A 6,109-nucleotide genomic window follows, 5' to 3' on the forward strand; every position below is an offset into this window, starting at 1 on the left:
CTACTGCTATCGTTAAAAATTATATTTATCACTGTTTCTTATTATCTATAAAATATTTTACACATGTGTCCTTAGAAGCTAATTGTTTTGTAATATTATATACAATATTTCGCGTATTTTGTAATTCCAAGTCGTCTTCCAACGCAAAATACTTCAGTCTGACGTCCGCGTGCTTCCAGTGTTCCGTGGATGGGATGTTTTTGATTGTTTGCATATCATATATCTCTATTTTAATTAAGTGAGATGAATACGCCCCATCATCTTGTCCAGATGATAAATTAGCCACGCCTTCTGGCGAACTTTTGCTTACATTCGAAGACCGTTTCAAGGTTTTACACTGCTTTTTAGGTCGTTCAAAGAAGCTGTCAATATTATTTCCAGGACGTTTCTTTGCGAGGGCTTGCTTAACTTTGAAACCAGCTGTACCTTCCTCATCGGTTGAATCACCCTGATTTTCCGGGTAGTAATAGTTCTTGAAAGTATTTTCAGAGAACTGAAACAATGAAAGACAATATTTTAAACACTATTAACAATTCTATTAATTAAATACAAAGAACACTAGACGAAACAATATTATAAAAAGGCAATATGGGTTACAGTAATTTAAAAAGAAAAACATACTCACGTCCATTGTTGGATCTGTCTATAAACACTTCACTTTTGAACGCACACTCCACTTCTCTATATACCACACTAGATACAAGGAGCTCTGGTACAGAAGGCTGCCTCTACAGGAATACTTATTCAGCCTCGACTCTCTTTGGCTTTTATACTCGTAATATGGTAGAGAGCAGGGGAACGTACCATAAATCTTGTTTCAACCAGTTCATCTTATACCTGAACGCAAACAATAAACTTTTTGTCATTTTACAATACAATAAACATCTATAATAAAGCAACTAAGTTGTTACAATAATAAATTCAAGTCACAAGAATTACCGGTGCGTTAGTCTAAAACATGTTTACACCAGTTAATGCTCTTTGTTAAATATGAATAGAAAGTATCATGCCTTGACATGTTCGTCGAAGGATCTCTTTACCCAAAACCCGAATTATTCAAATAAGCGGAAACAATAAATATATATTATCTTTAAAAATGCACAAAAGACATTTTTATTCACATAGAATTAGCCTTAAACATGTTTTAACCGGTTCTCAGTTTCTCACGTCGTAACAAGTTTATTGAAAGTATGCATTCTCTTAAACAATACACAAGTCATAAAAAATAATAATAGACATAGGTAAGTAAATTATTCAAAGAAGGTACAATAAATAAAGCAATTAAGCAAAAACGCAACTTCACAAAATTACCGAGGTTTATTCAGATACAAAACATTGAAATATATGTAAAAAAAGAAAGTTTGATAAGATGGGAAATTAACTTTTATTAAGACGTAATCAAAAAATTGACTTATTAATCATATGTACAAATTTGGTAATACAACAAAGAGATGTATGATAGAAATAGGTATAAGATATCATAAATATTCGAGAAAAAGAAAGATACGCTAGATAGGATCGTTAAGTTTAGGTATTTGGATAAACTTAAATGTAACTCAGAAGTTCTTAAGTTAAAACGTAATTATAATACATTTCATAAATACCTACATTTATAGAAATAAAAGTAAAAGTAGGTGAAACTTAGTTAGGTTTCATAAAGGTAAGTCTAGACTACTTAGGTTAACTAAGAGTAGGTTTTAATTAAATTTGGTTAGGTTACGAATGGAAAAGTTAGGTATTTTAATTAGGTTAGGTTAGGTTAGAATCGCAATCCATATGATTACAAAGTTATACTAAAAATTAATTATAAAATACCTATCAGTATGAGACACAAGGAAAAGGTGTGCATGACACTGCCAGGTAGCTGGGTAGGGTAACAATGGTCTAGCGCCGAGTCCAGATCGAACAATAGAAAGGGTCGGTAATCCTTTTGTGACCGTCGTGCACAAGGTTTATTGTGTAAAGAACGTATTCTGTAAATACTAGAAGGAGGCTTCTGAGAGCGTCGAGACCCAGCGCAATGAATCTAAATGGGGGGCTATTAGTTTTTTTTTTTTTTTTTTTTTTTTTTTTTTTTTTTTTTTTAGGTTCAGTAAGACCATGGATGGGCGGTGGTGGGGTCCTGGGAGCAGGCCCCAGACCCGGGCTGGTAACGGGGGTACCCTACTACTTATTTGTGCTCGGGGACTTACGTGGATTCGAACATAACGTCGTCGTAATTCATTAGCAATTTACACATAATTTTCCTTTAATAAGACTAATATATTTAAATTATCCAAGACCGAAGAAACGAATTTCCAAACAATCACAGTCTGTTTCAGGCGACACTCAACTTAACTAATTAGTTTAGAGTCGCTACCGTGAGTTTATAACGATTTAGAATACGTCACTCGATCGTACGCATCAACGAAAATATTTGTACGGAGAATGTGAACTGATAGCTTAAACGGTTACTTACTAAACTCGGGTAGTTACAAAATTTGTCGATTAACCAACCAAATATAAAACCAAGCGGATCTCTCACTGAGCGGTATGTATTTAACCTACTTATTTAGTCGTGTCATTCTTAATATATCCTGAAATGACTTAAAGAGCCTTTTAAAGGTAGATTTGGTTTATATTTATTTAAATTCCTAAAGATACAGACTAGAAACTTCATATCAAGGGTGACCCTGAACGTGAACAGGGGGCGTAGCCGAATGTCTGGCTCTGTCGCGACAATACGCAAGAGCGATAGAGATAGATATCTACGAATGAGATATTATCGTGAGCGTTTCGTGAGCGTTTGTGCTTTCGGCTACGCACACAGGCACGTTTTGGGCGAGCTCGCTCCATCCACACGTCTGCGCCTCGGCTAGTCTGTTGCCATGAGTAAGCCCATTTATAATTTAAAAAAAAAACATTCGTGACTTTTACGCTATCGACTATCATATTTTAAAACGTCTAATACTTATGGTAGAAGCTCAGAGTATTGAAGTTGGGAACTTCGCGATGAAATGCCAATGCTCATTAATATCTAATTAAGATTTCTTTTGAACAGTCTTCTTTGAAGTTTTAATTTGGACTTTTTATTTTATCCGATGACTCAGTGTGGCATTACATTACAGAAAGTTCCTCTACGCTTCTACTTCAATAAGGATATTTGGATATTGCATTGATAAAAAATAAATAAACATTATAGAACGCTTGCTCGCTAGTTTGGTGTGGAGTTGAGTTCAGTCCTCAACTTTGGCACATCCATTGAGTGTAAAGTACAAACTGCGGCCAGAAAGCTCCTAATAAATCTATACAATAAATCAATAACAATAAATGCATTCTAAATAAGGTTATTCGATACTTCAGACATGGACAGCTTCTAGCACTTTACAAAGCTCAAGTCCGATTCTATATGCAGTATTGCAGCCACCTGTGGGACGGCTCAGCTCACATTAGCGACAAGAAGCTAACGGCTAAGCTACAGTTTTTGGCGCATAGGCGAAAATGTACCAGTCTGTCGGTGTTTTACAGGTTGCACTTCGGGGAGTGTGCTCAAAAGCTACACGAGCTTATTCCACCGTCCCCATTTTACCAACGGACTTGACGCACGGCCGGTCTCCATCCTTACTTGGTAGATATTCCACGAATTCTCACGAAGCGCTTAGCTTCTTCTTTCTTATGCGCACTGCCAAGGAGTGGAATTCCTTGCCGGCGGCTATATTTCCGAGCTCATATAACCCGGCAACCTTCAAATCTAGGGTGAACAGGCATCTTCTGGGCGAGCTCACTCCATCGTAGGCCACGTCTTTACCTATGACTAGTCTGTGGCCATGAGTACCTAAGTTCATTTATAATAATAATAGATGGTGAAGTCATCTCTCACCTTCTGTACATGGAAAAACTATTTGCACCGAACACCCAAGAGCGTGTCGGGCCACGCTCAGTGTATAAGGCGTTCCGTAGTTTTCCGTATTTTGAGACGATGTCGTTCAAAAAACTACTGAACCTATGTTGAATGTTCAAAACAATTTTCCTAGAAAGTCTTTATAAAGTTCTACTTTTGTGATTTTTTTGGGTAATATTTTTTAAACTTATGGTTCAAAAGTTAGAGGGGGGGACGCACTTTTTTCCTTTTTAGGAGCGATTATTTCGAAAATATAAATATTATCAAAAAACGATCTTAGTAAACCCTTATTCATTTTTAAATACCTATCCAACAATATATCACACCCGCGCTCGTCTGTTATGAGATTGTCGAAATGAGGCTTCCTAAACGCCAAAGATATCAGCCCCACTTTACATGTATACTTCCTTACAACGTGTGGGATGGTCATGTGGTGGCAGTTGACCCTAATAAAACATTTTTTTCCATTTTTTGATTTTTGCACTTTGTTGGCGTGATTGATATACATATTGGTACCAAATTTTAGCTTTCTAGTGCTAACGGTTACTGAGATTATCCGCGGACGGACGCTCTATTGGGATCGGACGGACGGACGGACGGACGGACGGACGGACGGACGGACGGACGGATAACGCCATGACGGACGATAGTCGACGAACGGAAGAGTCTCGACCAACATCTTAAGAGACTCTCGCTAGGTGGCTGGATCAGGGCCACAGACATGGCGATAACTTCCTTTCTCTGCATAAGGGTTCCCTGCCCCGCTGCTGGCGGCACCCTAGTTGACTATATGTTTTTTTTATATTGAACTTTTATATCCATAAAAGCAAAATAAATAAAGGAAATAATAAAAAACAGTCTTACAAAGATTGACGACCCACGGTAAGTTCAAGAATGTTTGTGTTTATGGGTAAGTATAATCATATAATTATTGTATAACTTATCAACAACATTTATCACGTTTAAACTATGTGTTATATACTATGTACGTTGACGGATGTATTGTGGAAGTTGTTGGTATTTCCTAAGTTCCTACAATTTCCTAAAAAGTACCATGCCTTTTGATACCCATGTCCATTCAACGGTATAACTCTGACGTAGACAAATGACGATCGGGACGTTGTGTTGACCTCGTGTCCTCAAGTACAGTCAAGGTTAAAAATATAGATACGGACAAAGTGCCAAAAAGATGTATCCATAACCTTAAAATACCTGACAATAAAGTCTTGTATATTTATTTTTAGCGCTTTATTCGCATCTATTTTTAATATGTTGACTGCACCGAGGAAATGACAATCTAAAGAGTAGTCTGAGAAGGATATTGGATATTAGACTTTATGGACATTTACTATGACTCGTTTTGCGATGGCTAGTTTGGACGAAGATGATTGCTTGGGTCGCGTTTGGACATTTGTGATGGAGTCATAAAATTAGATGTATTTAAGGAGGGTTTGATGGTATGCGCAAAAAGAAGTTTTATGCTCTGAGATTGACCGTCATTCTTGGCAATACATTTGCGAAATCCCGACAACATTCAAATGCAAAACATTCCATGAAAACATTTTGGAAACTTCTCTTCGGTGCATTGCTATACAAGAGTAACTAGCAATTATTATTCGACATGTTTATTCAAAGCATCATTCCCTGCGATTAACTTACAAGACACGTTTGCCGAATGCAGCCGGAGCGGAGAACTAAGATAAATTAGCTTCAGACTATCTAGATCTTAGTGCAAATGCAAAGGAATACTAAAACAGAGATAGCATGATGACTGTATCGTAATAAGTTGGCTAAGTTAGAGTAGACTTGGATATTATTAATTGTGAATTTCTTGAAGTGTTTCGATTGATACGGAGTAAGCAAAGGCAGACTCAAGAGTTGAACTGGTGATGGCAACGCTGGCAAGATAACGGCGGTCCTAGAGGATTTGGTCCTAGGGAATCGGACCTTACTCTCTCGGGCCAGTGAGACCTAGCAAATTCCCTCTAGGTCATAAAAAAAATGGACAGCACCTCTCTCAGCAGCATCTCAAAATTAGCGTCTAGTCAGCTTAATGGAAAATTGCATAGCTGTACAGTTGTGCCAAATTTATATCTAGTAGCAGCTACAGAAGAAGGTCGGGCAGTCAAAAGGGCCTACTTGGGGAGACCGATTGCTGAACACCCAACATATCGTTGGGCGGATAGAGTGGAGGTAGACCTCTGTGAGCTCGGCGTTGGCGAAAACTGG

Source organism: Leguminivora glycinivorella, chromosome 23 (assembly GCF_023078275.1).
Source record: "Leguminivora glycinivorella isolate SPB_JAAS2020 chromosome 23, LegGlyc_1.1, whole genome shotgun sequence".
NCBI lineage: Eukaryota > Metazoa > Arthropoda > Insecta > Lepidoptera > Tortricidae > Leguminivora > Leguminivora glycinivorella.